Source organism: Eulemur rufifrons, chromosome 21, assembly GCF_041146395.1.
Source record: "Eulemur rufifrons isolate Redbay chromosome 21, OSU_ERuf_1, whole genome shotgun sequence".
Classification (NCBI taxonomy): domain Eukaryota; kingdom Metazoa; phylum Chordata; class Mammalia; order Primates; family Lemuridae; genus Eulemur; species Eulemur rufifrons.
This window is the reverse complement of record NC_091003.1, coordinates 6,831,114-6,840,066: the sequence shown is the minus strand read 5'-3', so window position 1 is coordinate 6,840,066 and position 8,953 is coordinate 6,831,114.

The following is an 8,953-nucleotide window of genomic DNA, read 5'->3' as shown; positions in this document are numbered from 1 at the left end:
TGCGGACAGCTCCTCTGCTCTACCCAGCATCTGCTGGGGGCTCAAAGGATCACCCGGGTGCTAGAATCATCTGAAAAATTTTCACTCACAAGTCCAACAGTTGACGCTGTCTGTCGCCTGGGACCTCACCTGGGGCTGTGGCCAGAACACCTACACAGATGTGGCCTTCATGTGGCCTTCCTTGGCTTCCTCCCAGCACAGGGGCAGGGTTCCAAGAGCAAGTGTCCCAGGAGAAAGAGAGAGCCAGACGGAAGCTACATGAGCTTCTGAGACCAAGTCTCCAACGCACATAGCATGGCTTCCACTGTAGCCACAGTCCCGCAGGCAAGTGGAGGGACCAAAGGGTCCATGTCTTGGGAGTTCTAAGGTTCTAGAAGAGCATGTGGGACCAGAAATACTGTCATGGCCCATTGTGGGAAACATCATCCCCACACTTTGTGTCCAGTACGATGTAAAGTACCCCCATATATTAAGTCTCTCGATCCTGTGCTATCTTCACAGATGACAAAACTGAGGTTCGGAGATGTCAAGTCACTTGCCCAAAGCCACCCAGCCACTAAGGGAACAGAGCTGGAGTTTGATCCCAGTAGTCTGAGTCCAGGTAGCAGGCATGCACCCAGCAAGGCAAATGCAGCCAGACATGGCTAGGAAGTAGCAGGGAATGGCCTTTGGGGGTCAACGCAGAGAGAGGGCAGCCAGCAGCTCGGACTTAGCTGCTCTGGGCCCACTTGAAACCTTTCTGGCCTCCCCAGGGTTAGCCTTAGTTTCCCGCCTGGCTCTAAGGCCATGATTTTACTCTAATCTTAAGAGTATAAGGAGATGAGGCTTGAACCTTCATAAGCAGGACAGATAATTTGCTCTGAGCAGGACCTGGAAGCCTCTTCTTGGCTCTGGAGGGCCCTGAAATGTGGCTGGAGCTTGCCTGCGGGCTGGGTGAAGGCCAGCGCGTGGGCAGATGGCAGTGCTGGTGGAAAGAACCTATTCCAGAAACCATCAACGTGCAGCTCGGATGCTCAGCAGGGGAGCTGGAGCTGGAGCTGGACGTTCCAGGCCACACGAATCCGGGACTCAAAGACTTTCAAAGCCAAGCCAACAGCCCCTTTATTGTGATCAATATTTCCTGGGAGAAAAGGCCAGGTCATTGCAGAAACCAAGAATAGTCCCTGGGGACCACTGGTTTCTCTGCCCAGTGGCCGATCGTTGACTTCCGCTGCGGATAGCATCGGCGGTTTTCCAGAGCGCTGGCAAGGAAGCCTTGACTTGGGGCTTTGACATCAGGAAAATTGCCAGAGGAATGGAGGGGGACACGCTGTCACAGGATGTATTTATTATTATTTTTGCCTTTTTGGGTTTCCCTTTCCCTTTTCTTTTTCTTTTTCTTTTTTTTTTTTTTTTAACCATCTCAAATTGTATGTTTATTTTTTGATAAACCATCTCTGGCACAAAAATGACAATCTAAAAACTGGAAATAACCCAAATGCCTCCCAATGGGTAAATAGATGAACATATTCTTATCTACTCGTATGATAGATACTCAGAAATAAAAGGGAATGGACTACTGACACACAACATAAATGAATGAATCTTTTTTTTTTTAGAGACAGGGTCTCTCTCTTTGCCCAGGCTGGAGTGCAGTGGCTCAATCATAGCTCACTGTAGCCCTGAACTCCTAGGCTCAAGCAATCCTCCTGCCTCAGCCTCCTGAGTAGCTGCGACTGCAGGCACGCACCACCATGCCTGGCTAATTTTTTAATTTTTTATAGTGATGGGATCTTGCTATGTTGTCCAGGCTGGTCTCAAACTCTTGGCCTCAAGCAAGGAGCAGGCACAGTGGCTCATGCTTGTAAGCCCAGCACTTTGGGTTACTGAGGTGGGAGGATTGCTGGAGGCCTGGAGTCCAAGTCCAACCTGGGCAACATAGTGAGACCCCATCTCTACAAAAGCGAGGATAGGATTTAAAAAATGATCAGAGTGTGTTACATGTAGTAAGGTAATCATTGTCTTATGAATTTTTGGTTCAACTTTTACATCTGTGTATGTGTGTATTGAGTTGGGATGTAAAATATCTTTTTTTATAGCACATCGTGGTCCCAAAAAAGCTTGAAAAACACTGCCCTAAATATGTAATAGTGTTTTGCCACATTAAACTTTTCTATAAGTAGCATCACACAGTCCTAATCTTTCCCCCAGCTGGCTTTGGCTGGCTTGACATGAGCTTGGAGATGGCTCCGTGTTGATACACGTCGCTCAGTTTCATTCATTCCCATCATTGCCTAAACATGCCACAAATTTCATTCATTTCCACCACTGCCTAAACATGCTACAAGTTATTTTTCCATCCTCCCATGATTGGATTTTTTCTTTTGCTGAATGGGACGTTTAAAAAATAGCGATCTGTCACTATTACCACCATTTCATACTTGGAAGGATGTTTTAATATAAATAAAGTCGCAAAGTCCTGGTCTCAGAATCAAAGACTGTCTTTGAAATTGAATAAATCTGAATTTATAAAAATCCATTGCATCTGCCCCTGGGGGTTCAGGTTGTTGAATTTCTTCCTTGTCGACTGTTAGTTTGTTTATGTACTGCGGAGCTTAGTGGAAACATAGTCACCTACGCAACAATCTTGGGCTGGCAACAATCTTGGGCTGGCTGGCTGCTACCTCTGGGGACGGGAAGGGGAAGTGAGTGGGATGGAGAAAGAATTCAATCATAATGCTTGAGTTTCAATCATAATGCTTCGTTTCCTTTGTTACCTAAAAAAAAAAAAAAAATCTAAGTTAAATATGGCCACATGCTAGCATTTGTTAACTCTGGAGTGAGGTGGGAGCATCTTTGCTCTAAGCTTTAAATAGTTCACTAAATTTCTTTCATCATCAACCAGAGTGAGGGAATTTCTAATACAGGTAAACCCGGCAAAAGTGTGGTCTTTGCAGTTTAAAATTCAGAGTTGCCAACTTGTCTTTTCTCTGATCTTGGGGAAGTCATTGAACTTTCCTGGGTCTTAGGTCCCTCAAGTGAAAAAAAAAAAAGGGGGTTGTGACAACTCAAATGTCCATCAACAGATGAATGGATAAACAAAATGCGGTCTCTCACATGAAGGAGTGTGATTCAGCCTTGAAAAGCAATGAAGTCCTGACACTCACTACAATGTTGGTAAGCCTTTAAAAAAACACTACACTAAGTAAAAGAAGCCAGACACAAAAGTTCATATATTGTATGATTCTACTTATATGAAATATCCAGAAGAAACAAATACAGAGACACAGGAAACAGATTGGCAGTTGCCAGAGGTTGGGAGGAAGGGGGGTGATGCGGTGATGAAAAGGTTTTGAAACTAGATAGAGGTGACGTTTGTTTACCACTGTGAATGCACTAAATGCCACTGAATTGTACACTTCAAAATGGTTAGTTTTATGTGAATTTCACCTCAATTTCTAAAAATGGGGTGGGGAGAACTTGTGCTTCCTAGAGTTATTGGGGATGAAACGAAACAAGAGCATGTGTGTATGCGAAGTTCCCAGCACTGAGCCTCGCTGGTATCACTCGCCCCTTGCAGGGACGGTGAGGTCGGGCTTGTTGAGCATGTTTCACCTACTAAGTCAGGTAAGTGACTCGCCCAAGGCCACACAGTGAGTCGCGTGTGGACTCTGCACTAGGACTTGGCTTTTCCAAGAACAATCCAGAACAAGTCTCCTCCATGCGGCTTCTCCTACTTGATACTTGAACAGCTCTTTACTGTTTATAAAATATTTTTCCTCCTGGATCTTCTAACGTCACTGGCTTCAGAGGCCCAGCACAGCAGAATGGCCAGAGAGCGTGGCCTCTGGAGTCAGACGTACGTGGGTTCAAATTCAGGCTCATATCCAGGCTCTGCAGCTTCTTAGTTCTGTGTCTCCGCCCGCATCACCTAATCTCTCTGACTCCTGGTTTCTCCAGCTATAAAGTCAGGATGGTGACTTGCCCTGTGTGTTAAGCTGGAACAAAGCCAGAAGATTATGGAAGGCAGGTGCTAGGCCAAAGCCTAGTACACGGTAAACACTGAATAAACAATGGCTATTAGTATTAGTGGCCAAACATTAGAAGTGTTTAGCAAAGCACTTAACACACAGAGTTAAGAGTGACAAGAAAACAGAATAATTGCAAAGCCACCTTGCCACTGGCCCCAAATGCTCTAAAGCAGTGGTTCTCAGCCCGGGTAGGGAGAGTATCTTGGCCCCTGAGGGACATTTGGCCGTATTGCCATGACTGGAAGGGGGTGCTACGGCATCTAGTGGGTGGCGATCAGGAATGCTGCTCAATGCTCTATGACGCACAGGACGGCCCCCATACAGCAGGGAATGGTCTGGCCCAAAATGTCACTAGCACACAGTTCGAGAACCGTCGCTGCTATAAAGTGAGCCTCTCTTTGCCAGAGTTAGTTCCAAATGGCAGTGCAACCCCCTTCCGGATACCGGGTCAGCTTGCTGCCTTGCCAACCACAGGGTGAGTCATTTTGTGATACTAAGGAACATTTGGCAGAGCGATAATCACCCTAATTTCTCTGTTGGTTAAGGCCGGGGGAATACTCGGGGCCTTCCGAAAGACAGACACAGCCAGTGTCACTGCAGACTCCATGAGGGCCACGCCTGGCTCAAGAGACTTTGAATGGCCTATCCAAATCCCCCTCCTCGGAGAAGGCTCCTGGGGACATCCCAAAGAATTTCCTGCCCCAATCCCAAGAACACACCTCCTTAGTTTGGAGGTAAGAGGTGTGATGTCAGATTCCCTGGGTTCAAATCCCGGCTTTGTCCCTCCCTAGCTCGGTTACAAATGATTTCCCCTCTCTTCACCTAACTCCTCAACTTCACTCCTGTAAAGGTTAGATACAATCATGCATGAAAGGCCATGAGCACAGGGAATGGCACATAGTAAGCACTCAATAAACGCTAGCTATGACTATTACCATCATTGTCACTGTTGTCATTATTCTTAGTGGCTCCCTAAGTACACTGGAAGGTACATTCTCACAACAGCCTTCTGAGATGGGCGATATCATCCCCATTTTGTAGATAAGTCACATTTTTCAACAGCCTGCCCCCTGGTCTCCCAGCTTCCCCTCCTGCCCGCCTATAGTCCATTCTCCTCACAGACATCAAGGGGATCTTTTATTAATTAATTAATTTTTTATTTTTTTTATTTTTTGAAACAGAGTCTTGCTCTGTTGCCTGGACTAGAGTGCAGTGGAGTCATCATAGCTCACTGCAATTTCAAACTCCTGCGCTCAAGCGATCCTCCTGCCTCATCTACCGAGTAGCTGGGACTATAGGCATGTGCCACTATACCTGGCTAATTTTTTCCATTTTTGGTAGAGATGGGGTCTTGCTCTTGCTCAGGCTGGTTTTGAACTCCTGACTTCAAGTGATCCTCCCACCTTGGCCTCCTGTAGTGCTAGGATTACAGGTGTGAGCCACCGCGCCAGGCCCAAAGGGTCTTTTAAAAATGCAATCAGAGCCAGGCATGGTGGCGCACTCTGGTAGTCTTAGCTACCCGGGAGGCTGAGGCTGCAGGACACCAGCCTGGGCAACATGCGAGATCCCATCCTCCCTCCCCCAAACTGCAATCAGAACTTATTTGGGAGAAGATGCTCTCTAGGTAATGATATTATATGATATTTTATGATCCACCATTTCTTTATGATTTAAGTGTTAAGAAAAATTAAGAGCAATGCCATGGCTGTTGACATTAACACGAAGGGGAAATTGAGTGAAAGGCACATGGGAACTGTTTTACCATCTCGGCTACTTCTCAGTAAACCTAAAGTTGTTACAAAATAAAAAGTTTATTTTAAAAAATGAAATCAGATCACGTTACTCCTCTACCTAAAACCCTACAGTGACTTGCCACTAGGCGTAGAATGAAATCCGAATGTTTTTCATGGTCCATAAAGCCCTGAGTGGTCTGGCCTCTGCCCACTTCTCCAACCTCCCCTCCTAACACTCTCCTCCCACCCCTCACACTGCACTCCTGCCAAAAAGGAAGATTGTTCCTGCCTCAGGGCCTTTGCACTTGCTGTTTCCTCTGCTGGGAATGATCTTTCCCTATGTATTAATAGTTCTCTCCATGACTTGTTCTTCCTCATGCTTTAGATCTTGACTCAAATGTCAATCCTCAGAGTTCTCTTATGTGGTTACATGACCTCTTCTCATTTTCTCATAAAACTCACCACCCTCGGAAATTATCCCCTTTGATTGGTTTCTCTGTTCCTGTCTGTCTCCTCTGCTGGTCTGGGAGCTCCACGAGCACAGGGACTATGTCTGGTTTTTCATTGCTGTGTCTCCACAGTGCCTGACACCAAATGAGGCCTCGATAAACATTTGCCAAAAAGAATACCAGTGTCTGCTGGTCATACCACGAGACACTGAAATAGCTTCGGACTTTGTCAAAGAGCTTTCACCCATATTTTTTCCCCATGGTTCCCTACTTTGTATAAAACCTTTATAGTGTCCAGAGAGGGCCAGATTCTTGGGCAAACCTCGTCACAAACACTTCTTCCAATTATTTAACAATAATCCCAATGCTCATTAAATTGGGGGTAGGGAAGGGAAAGAGTTCGTCTCCAACCTTCTAGAACAGAGTTCCAAATTGTTGGCCCAGGGCCAAATGTAACCCACAGACATGCCTTGTCTGCTTCACACTATGTTTTAGAACAATTTGAGCGTCATGATCAATTTTTTAAAATTGGAACATTTCACATGGAAATCCATAAGTTCTACTGAAAACGAAGGATCTGGCCACATAGGACCCAAGTCACCCCCTCAGAGAGAACTCGGGCTCAGTTAGCCACAGCCCCACCCAGCCAGCCGAATTCTTGCATATTATCAGCCTGGTCCCTTTAGGTGCTGGGATCCCCCTCAACGCCTAAGTATCCTTAGAGATACTATTGGGTTTCAAATATTTTAGCCACCACCCCTCTCTTATAATCATCGGTCCCCCAAGATCTTCAGCAGCCCCCCAAGAAAGCTCTGTGGAGCCATGAAGACAGCACATCTGAAAAGTACATTTTAATCCACTCTCCTCATTTTACAGTCAGACTGGGGCTTAGGGAGGGGAAGGGACACTCCAGCTATTAGGCAGTAGCCTTTCTGGCAAAATCTGCTGGTCCTTAGGGAAGCCACTAGTGTTGCTAACGACAGGGAAGGCCAACAGGCAATGAGTTCTTTCCTCCACGAGCTGTTGGCTGGTTCCTGGGTGCGGCTGAGGCCCACTCCTGTGAGCTGGGCCACTCTCGGGCTCAGGGCCAGCTCATCTCGTAGGATGTGCCAGCAAAACTGTACTCTGGAGGGGAGTTGCCCGGTGGAGAACAGCCGGGGAACAGAGGCTCTCCCCATGTCCCAGATCAGTCTGAAGTCCTCTTCCAGCCCTGACGATGTCAACAGAGGTCAACACACCTGCCACTTTGTGTATGGAAAATTATGGCACTCCCATTGTGGGTAGAGACACATTTAGATCATTCCATTGGGTTCCACATTGATCCTGTGCTCAGTATGTGCCAGGGTTGTGGTTGCTGCCGGGGATTCACTGTGGGATTTACTGAACATGAACAAGGGCTGTGGTTTCTGGCTGTCCTGAGTTCCAGCCCTGGCTCTGTAACTTACTGTGTGACCTTCAGCAATCAGCCCAGCCTATCTGTGCCGCACTTTCTTCATCTGTAAAATGGGAGTGATAGGAATAGTACATCATTCCTAGGACTGTCTTGGGGATTCAGTGAGATAATTTTTGGCACATACTAAGAAAATGAAGGCGGTAGTATTTTTTTTCTCTCCACTGCTCTCAGCAGAGAATATCTCTTTGCATCTTTGTTTATTGTCCACCCGGCTTACTAAATGACTCTTCACGGAGAAAAGCCTCGTCTGTCTTGCTCACTCTTGCTTCCCTGCCTACAACAATGCCTGGCACAGAGTAGGTGCTCCATAAATATTTGTCTGCCGAATGAATCACTGTCTTTCATATTTCTGCTCTAAATGCCATTTCGATGATGCAACCTGCCCTGGAGGAGCCCAAGGGCTGGTGGACTCCAGCGAGAGCCATTCTGACCTGAACAGCCGGATGTTCACAGCAGCGCTGGGCACTGCCTCCGAATGTCACCACCTGGGCTCAGTGCCTGGGTCTGACCAAAGGCACTCGTGTGACTTCTGGGGGACAGAGCCGTAGCACAGGAGATTGAGTTGGTGGCTGGGCAAGGCAGAGCTAGATAGAGGCTGATCCCTGAGCCTCAGCGGCCCGGTGCCAGCAGCGAGCCGGCACCAGAGAGCGGGCGCTCTCCTGGATGGCATCCGGAGACGGGAATTCGTGCGTCCTGCGTGCCCTGGAAAACAAAATGAATTTCTCTGGGGGAGGGAAAGCGCTTTGCAAACTGTAAAGCGCTGCAGGAAAAAACAGATAAACGGAAAGGTCAGAAAAGGGAGCAGATGTGTTTGCACAGTGTGGGCTGCACTTCCAAACCCAGCTAAAGGTGACGCGCAGCCCCCAGAGGTGGCACAGTTTTGGGGACCCCCTGGAAAGGCGTGCACTTGGGGAGGCAGGGAAGTCGGAGGAGAATGAACCAAAGTTTCTCGGGATGTCTGTAGAACCCGGGGCCCGCTCGCGCAGCCCGCCTGCGTAAACTCTGTCTTCTCTTCCCGCCCGGGGCTCGGACGCGAGAAATCTGCAACTTTTTATCTGCTGCACGCGCTCGTTCAACTTCGCCCTGGCTGGAATCAGGGTAAGCGCTCAGATGATTATATAACTTTCTGAGTTCAAGAAACATAATCCAAAGGTAGAGATGATGAAATTTTTTTTTTGAGGATGCATATTTTTCCCCAAAGGTAGAGTTACAGAAGTGCACAAAAAATATACGCAAATACACTACTATTCTCACCACTCAACAATGCATAACATCACTTTGACCTATCTGGAAGAGTTTTTTTTTTTT